At 34.0% G+C, this 21,346-nt stretch overlaps 1 protein-coding gene across 1 annotated transcript in view; it reads right to left on the reverse strand.

Moving 5' to 3' along the window:
- LOC126980016 (NACHT and WD repeat domain-containing protein 2) overlaps positions 1-21,346 on the reverse strand; it is a 270,439-nt gene that overhangs the window by 216,360 nt on the left and 32,733 nt on the right. Inside the window, exon 2 of the mRNA XM_050829637.1 lies at positions 14,174-14,215. The gene's annotated coding sequence lies outside the window, so the exon portion shown is untranslated. The remainder of the gene's footprint in view (positions 1-14,173; positions 14,216-21,346) is intronic.

Raw genomic sequence — 21,346 nt, forward strand, 5'->3', positions numbered from 1 at the left:
TAAATTATGTAGTTCTAAAATAAATATAATTGTGCGAATTAAAAATTTTTCTTTAGTACTCGCCATATATTATACGGAATACAATTAATATATACTATTATAATAACATTTTAAACTTAAATACTTTGTATAAGTTAATTTAAAATGTTTTGAAAGAGGGTAGAACTCCAATAGCAATTAATCGCTTAAGTATATGATCGGTACCACCGAAATAATATTAGTTCGATAATATTTGTCGATGAGTCACGCTCGGTTTCAGCCACGTTTCCACTGGCCGTAATTATTGCAACTTAACTCTATGTTCGTTGTAATCTAGCATTTTACCGTGGCTTTGTTTGGAATTTGATAGCATAGGCGTGCTAGCTCGTAATGTGTAAAATATATTATATTGCTTTTATTGTGTATCATTTCATATTTCACCAATAGGAGGCTTCTTTGCACAGGATGCCGGCTAGATTATGGGTACCACAACGGCGCCTATTTCTGCCGTGAAGTAACTGCTTCAAGGCCGCCGTAACACATAACTACGTGTAAGCATTATTGTGTTTCGGTCTGAAGAGCGCCGTAGCTAGTGAAATTACTGGGCAAATGAGACTTAACATCTTATGTCTCAAGATGACGAGCATAATTTTAGTGCCACTCAGAGTAATTGTGTTTTTCAAGAATCCTTAGCGGCATTGCATTGTAATGGGCAGGACGTATCAATTACTATCAGCTGCACGTCCTGCTCGCCTAGACCTTTATTGGAGGGATCCCCCAAAGATCACCATGACAATCAGTCCTGAGCTGCCCTCGTCCAACCTATTCCAGCGATCTTGACCAGATCGTCGGTCCATCTTGTGGGGATTTAGATAACCTGTGTTAGGAGTTTTAGTTTAGAGAGATTATGTTTTATTTCAGCGCCTTCAACGACACCACTCAAGTCCATGCCAATATTATTCTTATTAATTGATTTATGGACGAAAACGCAGGTAGCTTTCCTGATGGTGAGAGTGATCACGCTGTGTGGTATTGTGTTCTTTAGGGAATGTACTAGATGCACCCGAAGTGATTTTAAAAAACAATAAATTCTTACTAACTTGACTCTCTGACCAAGAACAAATCATAAAATTAGAATGTTCTGGGCGTTAACACCACAGAACTGCCTATTACAATGGCCGCTCAGGATTAATGAAAAACCCAAAAATTCTGAGAGATACTACAATTGCGTTCGTCACCCTGATACATAAAATATTAAGTCTCATTTGCCCAGTAATTTCACTAGCTACGGCGCCCTTCAGATGGAAACAATAATTCTTACACATTACTGCTTCACGGCAAAAATAGGCGCCGTTGTGGTACCCATAATCTAGCCGCCATCCTGTGCAAAGGAGCCTCCCACTGGAAAATGCCCCCACAAATGGAAGCACAGACCAATATATATATAGTTTGTGGCGTGAAATCAGGTCAAATAGGTCTTCAGAACAATCCCCGTGATTTATTGCGGCTTAAGGATGAATTACTATACTAATGCCTGCCCCGCGTATGGCATGGTTTTAAAGCGCGGGGCAGAACTGTGCGCCGTTATAGCCTAAACACATGATCGAATTTGGTACGGCGGAACCAGACGAACCAAAGGCGGGCCCGTAGCGGACCATATTCGATGGTATGTCGCATTTGTATCGCTCAAAATTATTATTACCGTCCGGACTGTATCAAGTACCACGCCGGACCAATCGCTGCGAGGCGCCCACTGATCTATCCGTATCAAATCCGACCATGTGTTGGGGCTATTAGGGCACGTACCAGCCGCGGGACGCAACACGATATAGCATGAAAAGCATCATAATATAAAAAGTTTGTGAAGCCTTGCACGGTCACTGTCATGGCACGGTCCGCGCCCGCTACGTTCTAGCAGGATTTATTATTTAAAGCATTAATGATAATATGTGAGACTTAAATACTTCTCCATCGGTATTTATGCCTGTATTTTGTGAGTCCATTTTAATTGGCATAGTGTATGCAAATGTTGCTGTATTAGATATTGTTTACCTCAGGCGACAATTAAGTTGGTAGACTATTTGACAAATGACATATTATGTAGCCTACAGCTATGTCTCAAACAACATTATATACTTGGTAACAAAATTATATACTTATACTAGCTGACCCTACAGACGTTGTTCTGTATATATAATTTTTCATAACATCAAGATTCTTTTCTTAACGTATGCCCCGTTGTATAACATGTTGTTATAATGCAATTGTTTCACAGCAGAACTGTCAAACCGTGCGTTAATAAATTCTCTCACAGAAAATATGTCCATTCAAAACAAATATAGGACATCATTCATAATAAAATATATAAAAAATATTGAGGGTCTCAAATCAAAATAAAAAGTATCCTATCTCTCAAGTTGGACTAAACTGCACTCCATGCAATAATCCCCATTTAAATCCGTTTATTAGTTTAGGAGTCCATCGCGGACAAAAAAACGTGTCACGTATTTTATATATATCAAGATTACATATTAGTTAATAACTCGTGCGTTTTCATTTATTACTAGCTGACCCAGCAAACGTTATATTGCCCTATTTAGTGATAAAAAAAATTTGGGGTATAAAAATAGATGACTGTGGATTAAAAACCTATCAAATATATCGTATATATAATTTATTGTACTACAGTAAAAAATCGATTTTGATATGTGGATGGAACAGAATAATAAAAAAATCGTGATAAAAAAATAGGTGTTAATCGTAGAGGTGAAAATATGAAGTTGCATGTTTTTTTAATGCTGAATCATAATAAAATAAAAATTAAAATAGTCAAAAACTAAAAAAAATATTTAGGGGTGGGTCACCCTTATCATTTAGTGGTATGAAAAATAGATGTATGGCGATTCTCAGACGTACCCGATATGCACACAAAATATCATGCACATCGGTTAAGCCGTTTCGGAGGAGTTTGGTCAAACAAACACCGGGACACGATAATTTCATATATGTATTAGATTTTTTTTTTATATTACTCGTATAATTCATTGAGTATTTTTTTCAGTATTTTAGTTGCATTTAAAGTAATGTAATGTAAAGACATGAACACATATTGTAATTAAAAAATAAAAATTTAAATATTGGTTTAAAAGTGTGGAAATGAGTTTCTTGGCACTTAACATGAAAGCTCAATTTTCCGAAGAGGTCTAAAATAGAAAAACTATAACTTTTGACTGACATACGTGTCATTGGCTTAATAAAGTGATTTTGACTGGATTTGATTTGATTTAAATAAATGCAGTGAAATATTTAATACAGAGATTATTGAAAAGTACATTCACAGCCTCTAAGCTATGACTTTATTTAACTGCTTATCTAAGTGAAAAAAAAAATTTTTTGAACTTGATTTTGAATTAACAAAATACGTCCGTTTTGTAACAAACTTATTTAAAATACTCTCAAGGTTCCACAGCGTGATAAAAGAGGATGTAATAGGCACACTCAAAATAAGTCTCTGCGTAAGGAATTAGAACAATGAAAACAAAGAGCATTAAATCTTTTTCAGAGCATAATTAAAACTGATTATGTCACCCCGGTATGGTAGCGTCGTCGTCAAAATAAATTTATTCTCTGTGCACATAGAAATGTCCTAGCCGATTCCGTATTCACAACTTTCGTTCGTATTTCTATAAACATAAGATTTAATTTAGTCTGCTTTAGATGATAAAGATTTTTGGTAACGCAACAGATGTAGAACATACAGCCAACCAGTGTTATATGAGCCTTTAACATTCTTTGTGTCACCTTAGAGTTAGTAGAGTTTTTTTGAATGCGGGGCGCAAAGGAGGTCGAGTTAATTTGGTCATCTGGTGATTTATGCTTTCTTTGTTTGAAATACGCTAGACGAGATGTTGACATGTTCTTTTTTCAAAGTTTTCTAGCGACTAGTAATGGTATAGTAAGGATTTCGTTGGTCTTAGAGACATCTATGTCTATAGTTTATTTGACTCAATGAATCTTGACTGTTGCTTCTCAATATATTCTTGATAATGTAATGTATGTTCATAGGCACATAAGTGAATTTGCCAGAAACTGTCATAACCATAATGTTAACACCAGGAACAGACATAAACTTATAATGCCTACTCGGCTAAGTCGAGTTAGTAAGTCTTTTGTGGGGCGATGTATATGCTTTTACGAACAAGATCCGAGAAAATGTTCAAAACAAAAGTATTACGATATTCAAAATAATTGTTAAAAACGTTTGTGTGGTAAAGGTTACTAAACATAATAACTTTCGAAATGATGCCACAGATTGGGAATGGAGCGACCTACGCTATTAAATAATAAGTCAGTAAAGTAACATATTTTTTGCTGAAAAAAAAAGCGCGCTGAGTTTGTTGCGCCCATTCTTCTCAGGTCTGAGGCATTCTTTTTGGAATAGGTGATAGTTTTTGACTTCCAATAAGTTGTCACATCTAATTTTGAATAAAAATATTTGAATTCGACTTTAGGATATTTTAGTTAATCTGAATGGAGAAGTAGGCTTTAAGGTATTATTTTGCTGAAGGCATCGGGATCCCACTGCAACTACACTATAGTAATAATAATAATAATAATTCTTTAATAATAATTCCACCTTCGCACGACACGCCACAAGTTAGGATATCATCCTCACCATCTGGATGTGTGGCGGTACTCCACAGTGCGGTTTTCAAGGAGCTTTCTTCCACGTACTACAAAGCTGTGGAATGAGCTTCCTTGTGCGGTGTTTCCGGGACGATACGACATGGGTACCTTCAAAAAAAGCGCGTACACCTTCCTTAAAGGCCGGCAACGCTCCTGTGATTCCTCTGGTGTGGTAAGAGATTGTGGGCGGCGGTGATCACTTAACAACGTACGCTCGTTTGTCCTCCTATTCCATAAAAAAAAATATATAAAAATTCATTATATTCATTACAACTCCAGATTATTTTTTACTATCTTTCCCAAGAAATTGTCATGCCAGCTATCACACAGGATAAATTTCAGGACAACCATGACCTTTCTACCAAGAACATGACGACCAAAAAGAAGTTAAACAGAAAAAAATCAAACTGCTAAGAAAACCATGTCTATTTTTTAACCGACTTCAAAAAAGGCTCTCAATTCGTCAGTACTTTTTATGTTTGTTACCTCAAAACATTCGACTGATAATTCTAGTCGGTGTCATCAAGATAGGTTTGTAACTACATACATAGTTATAGGTGAGATGTGCTTGAGTCGTGAGGAGGCGAGAGCGGGTCGCGGCGCAAGGGCATCGATTCCAAAAATATCAATAATCGTAACTAGAATTAGATTATTAATTAGATTGTATAAAATACGCAATTATTTTTATACTTTTTAGTGCATATTATATCTATTAAATAGTGTTTTTGAAGTCGATTGTTTTTTTGTTATTTTATTTTTTATTACTCATAGAGTACAAAACGCATGTGCGTTTTAATAAATAATTTAAGAAATACTTCTATTGACATATATAGATGCATAAATTTAATTTTTCCATATTCCACGGCACAAAAGCGCGGCAAGATTCGAGCAGCACGTGCGTACCGGACCAATTGTGCCCGGAGATGTATGCAAATCCCTTTGTTGTCTGGTTACGTCAGCGGATGGTAACGGGATCATGTAAGGCTGTGTTCAGATGGTTGACATTGTTCCTGATTCTACATAATAAACATGGAGCGATATTTAGTTGAGGAAGATTATTTTAGTTTCACAAAACGCGATGCTGATGTTGTTTTTAGTTTTTCCTGAAAGGTAGTATGGTTTTTAATCGATCTAAGTAAAGATGTGTATTTCTAGTTTGGTCGCGATATAGATATAGAATATAAAAACATTTAAGTACTTAATTTATTTTATTTATTTATTTATTAAAGATACAATGTAACATTACAGATTAAATCTAAAATGTTACAAAGATACTAAAGAAAAAACAAACAATGATAATTATTAACTAGTTATCTTATTCTATAGAGCTAATAGGCATCATACTCTCAAATTTTTTCCTACATTCTTTGACCAAACATTCCATCGAGCTAGCAAATAGATCACACTGTGGTGCTACCTCAAGTACAGAGTTTAGAAGACAGATGGCTCGTATTACATAATAAATAAATTAATATCGAAACATTTATGTAAAATCTTGTATATTTAATATTGCCGAATTAATAACATAGGTGGTCATGTATGATTCACGAAGAATCAAATTGTACAACAATTTTTTTTTATGGTTAATGCTAAAATGTAAATATTACGTTAGATGAGATTCTAATGAATCAAAAAACAGAAAAAAATATTTGCGATACATACAAACGCTTTTTCTGGTAAAACAAGACAAGAATTAAGTTTACCGGGCAATTTTACAAGAGAAAAACTTATAAAAATGATTTAAGTTTTCCTTAGTGTTAAGTCTCGTGCCAGATTTTGGCAAGACAACACGTCCTGAGGATGCCTCGTGTAGAGGCGAAACACGTGTTGAATTGTTTAAAAACAAATATTGGCGGAATTAACACTAAAGAAAACTTAAATCATTTGTATAATTATGGATTTCCGCAAAGTAACGCCTAATTCAATAAAAGAGAAAAACTTGACAGAACATATTTCACGAAGGTCAAAATCATGTCAAAAAATTGTATACTTTAATCCAAATCAAATATTAATCACAGAATGATAATCTGATAGGCGTACCGGTGAGAGATCAATTTTCCTTGTGTTTTATGAATAATTTTTATTCGTTTCGCAAGTTGAGACACTTTTCCTATTATATGTTTTTATGTATTGACAAAGAAATAAATTAAAATTGTTACACAAATAAAATTTGAAAACAAGATTTTATGAACGATGCGGGACTCGAACCTGCGACCTCTCGTGTTCCGTGTGAGCGCTCTTACCACCTGAGCTAACCGTTCGAGTAACGTATCGTTGATAGAATATTGTGTGCTTTGTTCAACTCTCAGGTAGAGGCCGCATCGTTCATAGAAATTTTGCTTTCAAATTTTATTTGTGTTATAAATTTAATCCCAGAAGTGAGGGTTATCACTTATAAACATAACAAATTTTTAAAAATATTAATTGTATGTATGAAAAGCCGAACGTAAATAAATAAAATTTTCCATACAAAATTTTAATGATATTTCAAAGTAACAACTAAAACCACATAATTATTTCTCGTCACGCCAATGTGAACAGCGCCTTATGAGGCCCGCCTTTGTTGTCATCCTTTAGAAATCTAATCCAGTTTTAAAAGGCGATACCAATTCTAATACATTTTATTTCGTGTTTCTAAGCGTTTGAATGCAAGCGGCGTTTTTATAATGAAATGCCAAGTCACAGACGTTTCTGTCCTCTTCAGGTGTTCAGATTAACATATTTCCACGCTTGAATATTTACTTTACTACTCCACATATACAAACTAGGTCAAAGTCATTTTTTTTTATGATAATAAGGGACGAGATGAGCAGGACGTTCAGCTGATGTTAATTGATACGCCAAGCCCATTACAACGCAGTGCCGCTCAGGATTCTCAAAAAACCCAAAAATTCTGAGCGAATAAATAAAAATGTCTTTGTTTATTGAAATCCTATTTGATCATTTTGAATCGTTAAGTTTTGGTTTCTTATATGTAAATAGTATGTTAATAGTAAGAGGTATATAATAATGTAATTTTTAAAATAATATATTATTCTAGAACAGCGCTTTTACCGGGTCGCGATCCGGTACTGGGTCATCAGAATAAAATACCGTGTCACAAAAATACCACCTTTTTAACCGACTTCGAAAAGGAGGAGGTTCTCAATTGGATTGGTATTTTTTTTATGTATGTTCACTGATTACGATGAGATTTATTATCTGATTTCCGTGATTCTGCTTTAGTTTGATGCGGAATGTTTGCCATTTGGTCCCATAAAAATTTGACATAGTTTGGCCCAGTTGTTTTCATTTTATGAATATTTTTGTTTACGTGGATGATGTTATTAAAGTTTGTGTACTGCTTTTTTTATGGAATAGGAGGACAAACGAGCGTACAGGTTACCTGTTGTTAAGTGATCACCGCCGCCCACAATCTCTTGCAACACCAGAGGAATCACAGGAGCGTTGCCGGCCTTTAAGGAAGGTGTACGCGCTTTTTTTGCTTTTCAGGAGTTTTCATTTAGTTTGATTATATATTATTATTTTTAACCTTTAAGCCAATTAGTTGGTTTTAAGCTACCTGTCATTCATAACTAAGAAACGTTCTTCACGATATTTCAGTGTCTCACAAGAACGTGAAATGGGGGATCCATATTGTTTAAGGCACGCGGAACCTTTCGTAGCCCTATCCATAGCTACATAAAAAAAATACTATTTAATATAATAAAATAAAAATAAAAAAGTCTTTTATTTCTTAAAGCTTATAAAACATGAAGTTATATTAGATTAAGTTAGTTTACCTACATACAATTATTAGTTTTGTTAGTAATTAACTTTGGTTCCTAAAATTTTACTTGTGTTAGTTTTTCCTTAATCCTATATTCTTCATTCTGTAAGAACTCCTCTGTAGGTGAAGGCCTCCTCCAAATATAGTCAGTCCTCTCTAGATTGGGCTACTTCAATCCAGTTGGGGCCAGCTGTTTTTTTAATATCATCTTCCCAACTAGCTACAGGTCTACCTCTCTTTCTATTTCCCTGTGGACCCGCCCATGTGGTCACTATTTAATATATGACAGTAAAAAGCAACGAAATATTATAGTTTACCTGAGCAGCGACTTAAATCCTATCAACAGGTAGCACATACAATTAACAGTATTTTATTAATATTAAAGGTATAAGATATACACAAGAGGAGTATTAAATTAAATCTCTAATAAGTTATGTTAATTTTTGTGTTTTTGAAGTCGGTTTTTTTAAATGGAATTTCTTTTGTTAAGGATAGTAAGAAGCGGCTAGCTCACCGGTTTTTACTATTAATAATATTTTTACTATCAATTATTGTGTTACCTAATGTAACCAAGCAGCTTGGGTTTAAATATAAGGCTATCTAGTTAGAGAGCAGCGGACACCAATCCTTAATCTACGGTTTAAACTAAGTACCTATTCCGTAATCAAGTGATTAAAAAAATTTAAAAGAACGACATCTATTTGACTTTTTATTGTGTAAGTTATAATATATTTTTAATGTTAGTTATTTTTAGAGAGAAACGGTTAAAACTAGAGTTAATTTTCTGTAGGTATTCAATATCAATTCATCAGGCCTTAATCTGATATATAAAATTCTCGTGTCATGGTGTTAAACTTTGAACTCCTCCGAAACGGCTTGACCGATTCTCATGAAATTTTGAGTGCATATAGGTAGGTCTGAGAATCGGACAACATCTATTTTTCATCCGCCTAAATGTTACGGGTTACATGAATTTTTTTTTTTTTTAACTTTTTGACATTGATTTGATTACGAGTCAGCATTACAATACATACAATTTCACCCATCTACGATCAACAGTTACTTTTGTATCGCGATTTTAATATCGGCAATCCAACGTTTGCTGAGTCAGCTAGTGATAGAATGTTTATTCTATGTCTTGCACCTATGTACTTGATAGTACACGCTATGCCAAAGAATATGTAATAGTACCTACGCATTACTAAGTTTGTGTGAAAGTGCGTCAATACTAAACACACCCATTTGCATAAAAGCTTGTTTGGCTTTTTTCCGGTGTTAAAAAAATAAAAGAAAAGGTTTTATTCGTTTGAAAATGTTCTGGCTGTTAAAAAATACCTCGGTACTTAAAAATATCGTTCCAAATTCAAATTTTAGACTGAGGCTGGTTATAGAAAGAGGTATATCGCTTTTTTTGTTGTAATTAATACAAAGTATCTTTTAGACGATTATTGTTCATTCCTCCTTAGATATTATACTAGCTGACCCGGCAAACATTGTTTTGTCATATCAATTATTTTAAGAGTTAGACCGTTTCTTGGACATTGCAACATTACTTTATTGTTCTAAAATCAAATATTATTTCTAAAATAAACGTAGCCTAAGTTACTCCTTATTACATTAGCAACCTGCCAATAAAAGTCCCGTCAAAATCAGCCGTCAAAGATAATGTCAAAGACATTAGCCGGAACAAACAGACAGACAGTACCGTAGTACCGTATATATATTCATATAAATGTAGTAAAAAATGTTATTTCAATATTACAAACAGACACTTCAATTTTATTTATATGTATATATGGATTAGTCTAGATAGAACCAGAATAGGCCAGGATTATTACTTTAGTGTGCAGGGCAGCTACGTCTTAACCTCGCGATATAACTTTAATCATCAGTCACTTTGCTTTAGTATGAGTACCTTTCTGAAAATAGAGGCTAACAGTTCACCGTTTTTTTTTCGACGCTGTCATATCTTTTGAGTCTATCTAGACGAATAAATCATCTATGGTTTGATCTAATTTCCTTGGCTTTAGTAAAGGTAACGTTATCTAGCGGTGCCTAAAATTGTAATTAAAACGATTAATTACAGCAAAATTATTTCGTTGCTTGATGAAGGTTTTAGTCAATGCTTTTCTTATGGAAAAGGAGGACAAACAAGATCACCGCCGCCCACATTTTCTTGCAACACCAGAGGAATCACAGGAGCGTAGCCAGCCTTTAAGGAAGGTGTATGTCGTATCGTTGTGGAAACAACGCACAAGGAAGCTCTTTCCACAACTTTGTGGCATGTCGAAGAAAGTTCTTCAAAACCGCACTGTGGAGGACACATCCAGATAGTGGGGTTGATATCCTAATTCAGGAATCATGTCAAACAGCTCTTCGGAACACTCCCCGTGATAAATGCGATAGAAGACACACAATGAAGCGACGAATGCATAATCCAGTAAGGTTTTATTAATATTTAAGATATTCTTTATCTTATTTAGTCCTGTCAAGACAATATCCTTAACACAGAATAAACCCACACGCATGGCTTAATCGTATCTTCTACTTTATGAAAAGCAAACACTTCCACGGAAGCTTGGCTGTCATAAATATCAGGGGATTTACAGCCTAGATTACTGCGTTCACGTAATATAATAGGTACTTATGGGATATGATGTTATACTGTAACACATATTGTACACAGTCATTTTAAGGCTATGTTGCATCATATTAGCTGTCATAGTTAAGGTTCTAGTCAAGTTACTAGCTGACCCGACAGACTTCGTACTGCCTCAACCGATAAATAAAAGACCTAAGCTTTTGTATAAAATAAACTTAAAACAAACAAAAGTAATCTTTTTTTATTAAAACAACTAAAAAAAATTACACATGATGTTGCTTACTTACAAAACAGAGTTTTCCTGAAATAAACTGGCTATTTATAAGGTTTCAATTTGATATTGACAGACACACACAGTTATGATACAGTCTGTTAATCAATTTAAAGCTTTTTGATAAACTATATTTTTAGTTTTGTTTTGGGCTGCGGAAATTTTATTTTTTGACAAATCTTAAGATTAATCAATCTACATAAAAATAATCTGATAGATAGTTAACAACTGTAGTTAATCTACCAACTATAGTTAGCTAAAATTAAGTTTATTCTTTACCTCCTGAGAAAGTTAGTAAGATATACAAATTCCAATTAGTTAATCATTTTAAACTATTCTATCAATTTAATTTCTGAACGACGGGGGAAACATCAAAAGAAAAACAAAAATTTGTTTAAGTATATTCATTTTATCCGAGAAATTTCATATTTATTCACCTTTTAAACCTTCTCTGGACTTCCACAAATAATTCAAGACCAAAATTAGCAAATTTATCCAGCCGATCTCGAGTTTTAGCGAGACTAACGAACAGCAATTCATTTTTATATATATATATATAGATATAGATAGATATATTAACAGTAACACTGACTTTAACATAGACAGTATTTGTATTTGTTAGATGCAATTACTTATTTTGACAGTAATCACGACCATCATGTTCACGAAGCATCCTTACACAAACAATGAATTCAAGCTCTAAATGTAGATGCATTCAATAAACGATAATTTATATTTATACAGTTAATTATTTATTACTTTTTATGAGATAATTTATATTATTTAAACACGACTCATATATTGGATACAGAATTGTAATATACTCTATTTGATTGAAAAGAGTGGCCGTTGAGTTTTTTATAATATGTTCTTCTCACGAGCTCAATTTTTTCGAACATAATATGGTAAATTCAGAAATTTAAAAGAAATATTTGTAGTGAAGATTCAAAAGCGTTTAGTTTAAGCCTGATTGAATAAAGTTTATTCAACTTTGACTTTGACTGCGGAATGTGTTACACCATCTTAATACTTTGCATAGTCAAAAATAAAGTTAAAAAATTAATTTCAAGTCGCTATTTAACATAAGGTAACAACAGCTTTAACCAGCGAAGATTGAAGTGTTACGGTTGAATAGTTAAAGTTATGAAGCCATGTTAAAGTTGTCAAATGTTGCAACACATTTGTTGTTGAACCTGTACTTTAACATGTTTGTTATTGCTATAGTTAGTTAATGCAACCCAGTCTTAGATATTTTGGGATTATAATAAACACTAGTTGACATTGCTAGAAAACAAAGGTAAAAGGTAAAATGATTTAAATTTATGAGATTTGGAGGGAAATATATATATATATATATCCAAATATGGCTCGTTGCGAATTAACTCATCATTTTTCCTCAAACAGTAAACTTTTGGGACCATCTGAAGGCTTCAAGGCAAGACAGTGTTCCTGAGTCCACGACTTGGAGACATCCAAGCTAAGAGCATATTCCCACAAAGGCCAGGATTGCATCCCTTGAGCTCTGGATGTCCAAATTTGCCCGTTTAAGAAGGGAACGATGTATTCGAGTGTGGAGGACTTATCGAGGTTCGACCTAAAGAGGTTCTATTGCATCGTTATGGTTTTTAAAGTGGCTTTAGTACAGTTCAGTGCAGCCCTGTTTCACTGCGATTAATGTGATCTATTGTGATATCCACTATTAACTTCTCAATACATTTTTGATAATGTTCTGTATGTTCATAAGCACATTGAGGATTTTTTGTAGAAACTGTGACATTCATAATCTTAACACGAGGAACAAATATAAACTTGTTATGCCTACTACTCGGTTGGGTCGAGTTAGTAAGTCTTTTGTTGGGCGATGTATATGCTTCTACAATATGATCCCAGAAAATGTACAAAACGAATGTGTTACGAAATTTAAAACAATTGTTAAAAAACGTTTGTGTGGGAAAGGTTATTACAGAATAAACGATTTTCTTAATGACACCACGGACTGGGAATAAAGCGAACACCCTCAAGCTCTTTAATTATAAATGTTTATTGTACAATATCACATTGTAATCCATTTTTTATATAAAAAAAAGGCCGCTGAGTTTCTTGCGCCCATTCTTCTCAGGTCTGAGGCAGTCTCTTTTGAATGGGTGGTAGTTTTTGACGTTCAATAAATGATTTTAAATCCTATTTTGAATAAAAATATTTGAATTTGATAACTGCAAAGATTGCTTCTTTTCATGAATCTTATTATATCTTTTGCAGTCAGCTGACGTATCTCAAGTGGTTGATGAATTGGACTTCCCAAAGAGATGCTACGTTTACGCATTAAAGGACCACATTCAAAGAGAATGTGTAACCAGCTCTCATCTGCACTAATACAGAATCTAATATCTGCAATATCCGAGGCCTATTGAGAGGTGTTTGTGTAATCTGCAGTTAATTTGCATCTTTACCAGTGCGAGGCTCCTTTGCACAGAATGCCGGCTAGATTATGGGTACCACAACGGCGCCGATTTCTGACGTGAAGCAATAATGTAAGCATTACTGTGTTTCGGTCTGAAGGGCGCCGTAGCTAGTGAAATTACTGGGCAAATGAGACTTAACATCTTATGTCTCAAGGTGAGGACCGCAGTTGTAGTACCGCTCAGAATTTATAGGGTTTTTCAAGAATCCTGAGTGGCACTGCATTGTAATGGGCAGGGTGTATCAATTACCATCAGCTGAACGTCCTGCTCGTCTCGTCCCTTATTTTCGTAAAAATATATTAATTTAATAAAATGTAAAAAATTATTATTATAAAAAGACCTTGTTTCAACCATTATGCACTTTAATTATATTCTAAGATATAAGTTACACAAAAAATACTTACAGTTGATATTCAACAGGAGATAGCAGGTAATGCAGAAAGTATCTGAAAATAAGAACAATATATTACTATCTGTCGAATTCTTCCTTCAAAGCGTTTCGTTCAAAAGTCGGAAAGGAGCAATCTGCGTTTAAGAATTTTTGAATTTTTTTTTCAATACTTTTTTTTATGAAAATAAGGACGAGACGAGCAGGACGTTCAGTAAAGTTTAACCCCCTTATTCATAATGGTCCGCTAACTTTTAACAGTCGCTAAGGAGTGTTTTTTTCTCATTCTGACTTAGGTCAATAGAAGAAGACAGAGTGAGAATTAGCAATGCTTTAAGTTAGCAGACTATTATGAATAAGGGGGTTAACCTTTTAAGATTCGTCTGTTATAGTTACACCACTCCGAATCTAATACACCCACTGCGTTGAATCTTGATATATCTATATATATAAAAATGAGTTGCTGTGCATTAGTCTCGCTAAAACTAAAAAACGGCTTGACTGTTTTCGATATTTATTTTTGTTTTGTTCGTAATGGTTCAAGGATGGATTTTTAAAAAAAAACGGCAATCTATACATAACAAAACAAATGTTTGTCTGTATGTCCTTGGTAGAATCGTAAACTATGCATTTTATCATGTGATGATTTTCAGCAAAGTGTTGTGCATGAGCCCGCGAAGGTTTCTGAGTGATATTTTTTTTAAATGGATAAAATCAATATAAAGACACAAAATAAATTGAATATCTGTGTAATAAAGTGTTGGCTCAGTTGGTTAGAGCACTGGCACGGAACGCCAGAGGTCGTGGGTGCGAGTCCCATATCGTCCATTAAATTTTGTTTTTCAAATTTTATTTGTGTATTAATCCTAGAAGTGAGGATTATCACTTTAAAAAAGGTAACAAATTGTTTAGATTTGTAATAGCGACATCTCGAGTCAATTTATGATAATATGCAAATATTGGGGTTGAGCAGGTTATCAACTGTAAAGTAGACCCTGTAAATGAAGCCACAACCTGAGAGTTGAACAAAGCATACAAGATTTTATGACGATGCGTCACTCAAACGGTTGGCTCAGTTGGTAAGAGCACTGGCACGGAACGTGGTCGTGGGTTCGAGGCCCGCATCGTTCATAAAATTTTGTTTATCAAATTTTATTTGTGTTTTAATCCTAGAAGTGAGGGTTATCACTTTAAAAACATAACAAAATTTATTTGTAATGTCTTTCCTTCAAATTTATTTTAATGACGTAGCAACGCGCACCGGGTACAGCTAGTAATATAGGTATATAAATATAGATATACAGGGTGTAATTGTGAAGTGTGACCAGGCGATTATTCCGTAACTATTACAGATGACATAAAACTTTAAACTGATATTGAAAGACCGTTACCTATACAGTAAAATCAATAGCTTTTTAAAATCAAACGAGAAGTATCCAATATTTCGATATTAATCATTTCATTACCATAAAAAGTCATGGCAATTATAGTAAATAATAGAATAAGAATGGGTAAAATAATATCTTAGAGGTTTATTCCGCAGCTATTTTGAGTCATTCATGTCTGTTAGTCATATGAGTAATGAGTTATGAGTAACTATTGCGTAAGACAATAGCAATTTGCAATCATTATTAACATATTGTCATCAATAGTTTTATTTATACTTCTATGAGGTTTATGCCCGCAATTTCGTATGCCTTGAAATTCGGTTTTCATATTCAATTTCAAATTCAAGCATTTTTATTCAAAACTAGCTGACCCGACAGACCTTGTTCTGTATATAATAAATAAAATAATGTTTTTATATGAATTTGCCAATAAATATATCATAACATCAAAAATTACTTCGTAAAATATGCACCCTGCTGTCGTAATGAAATTGTTTCACAGCAGAACTGTCAAACCGTGAGTCAATAAATTCTCTCATAGAAATTATGTATGGACACATCAAAGGAAAAACAAATTTGTTGTTTTTATTTAATTTAGCAGCATTTTCCTATTTATTCACCTTTTAAACCTTCTCTCGACTTCCACAAATAATTCAAGACCAAAATTAGCCAAATCGGTCCAGCCGTTCTCGAGTTTTAGCGAGACTAACGAACACCAATTCATTTTTATGTATATAGATTAAAGTAATTACTTCCCTTTTAAAATGGTTACCAAGGATGGGAACAGATCTTCATAGTGATCGTTAACTCTCCAACATCATATCGCCAGTAAACACTATTTGAAAACACTCTCGTAAATTAAAATTCCGAACACATAATAGCCTACACAAAGGCTCTATGATCAGAATGTAATTACCAGAGCTTTGGGCGTCGTCGACGAGAGGTAAATTTCAGGCATTGGAAAATTCACAGGGAAATGACATCGATCTAAAATTGATGAGATAATTAGCATATTAGTATATGTGGAGAGATAGGAATAGAATTGGTTACAAATAGGTTACTGGTCGAAGACAAAAAGAAAAATGGATTGATGAAATAATATGAAAAAGCAGTCAAAGGCAATGTTGACAGAAGTGGATGTTCCAAACTTGAAATAACAATAGAAATAAAATTTGCAACCAAAATTTATGAACTATGCGGGACTCGAACCCACAACCTCTCGGGTTCCATCTGAGCTTGAAATTGTTTAGATTTAAAAGAGCGACATCTCATGTCAATTTTCTAATATGCAATTATAGGAGTTGAGCAGGTTATCAACTGTAAAATATATTATTAGGAGCCATAACTCTCGAGTTAAACAAGATTTATGAACCATGCGGCACTCGAACGGTTGGCTCGGTTGGAAGAGCGCTCGGACGAAACCCGAGATGTCGCGTATCTCGAGTTCCACACCGTTCATAAATTTTGGTTACAAATTTAACAATTTTAAGAAAAATGGATTGATGAAGTAGTTTAAGATGGCAGTCAAAGGGACTGCCGACAAGTGCCACTTTAAACTATAAAATAACAAGTTTTTTTTTTAATTGGGTCTTTCATATTCTTTTTATGCCCCGGGAAAGCACAGGGTAGTTTAACTGTGCCTTTCCCTTTAGTTAAGAAATTAACATAAGATGGGGGTGGTATTTGGCATTTTCTAACAATGGCGAAATTAAATAAACACACGGGTATAACTACTTAACCGTTATCATAAAAAAATATTCAAAAATATAACTAGGTACGTAATTCACCTAAATAAAACAATTTTCCATAATATAATTTCGGAGCATTCTGTAAGAAATCTAGTAGCCGCGCGGTAGCGTAGGCACTGACACCTACTTCGTGCCGTCTTATGCGACCACGTAAGGGTGATTAAAATTTTGTTTCTTTTTTTTTACAATTTCAAAACTTCAATCATTTACTTAAAATTTTAGAATTATTTTTTTACGAATAAGGTTAGATATAAAGTCAAATTCACCGACAAAACCCAAATGATTGCGAAACCGAAGTGGCAGTGGGCAGGGCACATAGTTCGACGGACAGATGCCGAGAGCCGTTGGGGTAGTAAAGTCCTCGAATGGCGACCACGTACCGGAAAACGCAATGTCGGTAGGAGTCCACAAGATGGACCGACGATCTGGTCAAGATCGCCGGAATACGTTGACGTCTCCGTCTGATGATGACGATGAAAGTAAGATAGCTCTACCCGTGTGTTTATTTAATTTATACCATTTTAGCGCCACTTCTTTATACGGTTAATATCTACTCAGTTACGCTGAAACTAAAAAAAATATAGTCTGATACAAAAAGCACAAAACACAACAAATGAACAAAGGCATTTCAGTCGACTCGGCTTGACCTAATTATATCCACAAACACACTTTTTCTACATTAAGCGGATTACCTAATGAGATGAACACGGTACGAGTGCGACAAGGATGCAACGACGTTCTGTCTCGCTCTGCGATTGTTATCAATTTTTTTCGCTCGTTAGGGAAAAAGTTATGCGACGATATAATAATATGAATGTAGATTATTAAAACAGTTTTAACTGTCTACCTATGGGGCTCAGATAGGGTTATAAAAACAAAAGAGATAAAGGTGAAGACAGATGATATTTGGTCACTATCAGAAGTTATGAAAAATACTTTAGTGACGAACAAGAGTATGTCAAAACAGTATAGAAAGAAGTGTTTTAGGTATTCGATTAAAGGACAGAATAAAACAAGAAGAAATAAAAAGCAATGCCAGTCATTTTAGTAAGAGACAGAAATAGAAATGGATAGGACAAATACTTAGACATAAAGGGGACTAATGGACAAAGCAAGTTACAAAGTGGATACCACTTAACGAAAAGAGAAGAAGAGGCAGACAGTTCAAAAGATGGGAGGATGATGTACGTAAAATAGCTAGCCCCTTGTGGCTATGTATGGCTCGACATACAAAGGAGGGGAGTATGCTAGAGTAGGCCTATGTCCAATGACAAGCTGTATAGTAAGCAAACTGGTTGCCAAATTATATTGTAATAATTGAAAACATTGTAAATCAGCAATAAATGCTATTATTATTATTATATTGTTATTCTATTTATTTTATCTATTCACTTGTTCCACTTACTTGTTCAAGATTGAAATTATAACAAGTTTAAATTATTGAAGTTATTTTGACACGCAAATTCGACACCCTGACGTATGTTGCTCAACTAGACTAAATTGTATCATAGTTCAGACTAAATTAACTAAGTTATGGGGTATGTATATTGTCATTGGTTGTGTTTTAATATCTTCCTCATATTATTTTTTCTACAAAATGTAAAATAGCAAGTGGTATATTTTTGAAGCGAAAACTTCTTTAGCGGCGTTGAGCACTTTTCTTGGCATGGGTATAAAATGTTAAACTCGCGTCAGGACACGTGACCTGATGGAAAATTCGTAAGACAGTCGTTGAAATTATGGATGAAAGTTGATTTTTCTGAGAAACTTTTTAATGTAAAACAATTATAATAGTTCTGAAATGTTAGATTTTATGTAATATAAATTGTCATTTTTGTGTACGATAGCGCAACAAATTTATGTTTAATTTTATCACATAAATGCTACTAATTATATACTGAATGCGAAATTGTTCCCTTACCATTCCAAAAGGTTCAAGTTTTCACTTGTGCCGGGGTGCAACCCGTATTTTTTTATATTACGGAAAAGATTATAACATTCTGCGAACGTACATAAGTACATATACACACTTTATTACTTTATCTACAACTTAATAATCAATAAAGACAGTAACGTCAGAATAAGGTGGCGTTACGTAAAATTTCAACTAAGCCTTTCGGATTATTAACGATAATAGAATTTCCAAATCATAATTTGATTACCCACACCGCATTTGTCTTGTGTCCACCGAATTTGTTCCGCATTACACTAGATATTCCATTATTCCACTACTCAATTACTATTCACGGCCGTATACAAATAGTTATCATTATAAGTGACAGTCTGTGTGATATAAAAGAAATAACGGAATGTTTTGATTATAATCAGCTCCAATCTTTTATGTTTTTTTAGAGCGTTACGTCTCCACGTATCTACAATCTGTAGTATGAGTTTACTTACTTCAAAAAGAAAACGGATACAAGCACTGACTTATATAAAATCACGCTCAAAATTGTCTGAAGGAAATCTCTGTGCACGAGTCTATTAGGCAGAATTTGCGTGTCAAAGATGTATAACATCAAAAATTTTAATGATGTTAATTGGACAGCATTTCACTCAACACTTTGACATTGCGTGGCGTTATACTCAAAGCGCGGTCGAAACACAACTCGAAAAACTCTGCCTTATATACGCGGAGTTTTGCTTTAGACACTTTTGATCGTGATCGTGAGTCTAGTTGTTCATTGTATGTCAATTGAAATTTCACTTTTAATTCCATAAATCACCTGACAGCTCGACAATGCATGTCCAATTTTGATTTATCAATGTGTGCGTTAGCTCGTAATATTCAAATTACTAAGGAGCTAATGCCAAGCGTGGCTGACTTTTTACGACTTGTCAATTAATATCGGTTATAATTAACCATAGATTCGTTAACCTTTACCATAATAATGCTGTATCTCCCTAAGAGATGTCCTTCACTCTCGCACGATTTGTTTGTCTATACGCAAGTTACTAGTTTATTATAAGTCTGGTTAATGCCCATATTTATAAGAAAAGACACTTGACAGAAATAAACATCGAAACGGGCGTGATCAGAGTTGTATCGCATTGCGCTACACCTTATTACTATCACAACCCGGATCATATCGCTTTGAACATGTCGCGCTGAGACTCAAAGATTTTTCACCATTTTGATATTTTACATCGTTTGATGTAACTGTTAAGTACGTGATATAGAACAAACATCAAAGGCAACACCGACGCAATTCCATGTTTTATCTAAATTAGCTTAGTGTTTGCTTAGATCAATAAAACTATAGAAGGAGCCTATAGAATAATTTTTTAAAATATTCGCGCGTATAGAGTATTTTCGGCACGAAAATAATGAACTAGCTACAGTCGGCAGTGAAAACGCAAAAAATATTGAACATAAATATTCTATAGTGGTAAATGAGTTCTATCTATTTTATTTAATATTACTTTTTTATTCTTTCAAAGTCAAAGTCAAATAAACTTTATTCAATTTATCTACCATTTATGTTCGAAAAAAGTAGAGCTCGTGAGAAGAATATACAAGAAACTCAACGGCCACTCTTTTCTATTGATTGAAAAGTTATTTTAAAATTGCTATCATATACAAACAAATTAGTTTCTAAGATAATGCATCCCATATATGAATCGTATTCAAAGTTAAAAGGGTTTTAAATATCATTTATATAAAATTAAAAGAATAAATTGTACTAATATAAATTATCATGTATTGAATGCATCAACCTTTACACTTTTCTTATGATACATATTTAACAAATAAAACAGCATATGCAACAGCAACAAGATTAGATGCTATTGTCCACATGACTTAAATTTACTATAACCGCGATCAAGATGTCAATACACATCTAAACAATTTCGATTTTGCTATACTGCGCCCGACGGGCAACGCTTAAACATGAAATTCCGCGTCAGCCTGTAATTACAGCGGCATTGAATGTGTCCTTCTATACCATAATATACAAGACTCTATTAAAAAAACACTTATAACATCAGGCTACCTCGATGGTGTGTCTTGCTCCATCTGTACAGTTTTGAAATCTATGTTCCGTGACGTCA

The sequence above is a fragment of the Leptidea sinapis genome, chromosome 4 (assembly GCF_905404315.1).
Source record: "Leptidea sinapis chromosome 4, ilLepSina1.1, whole genome shotgun sequence".
Lineage (NCBI taxonomy): Eukaryota > Metazoa > Arthropoda > Insecta > Lepidoptera > Pieridae > Leptidea > Leptidea sinapis.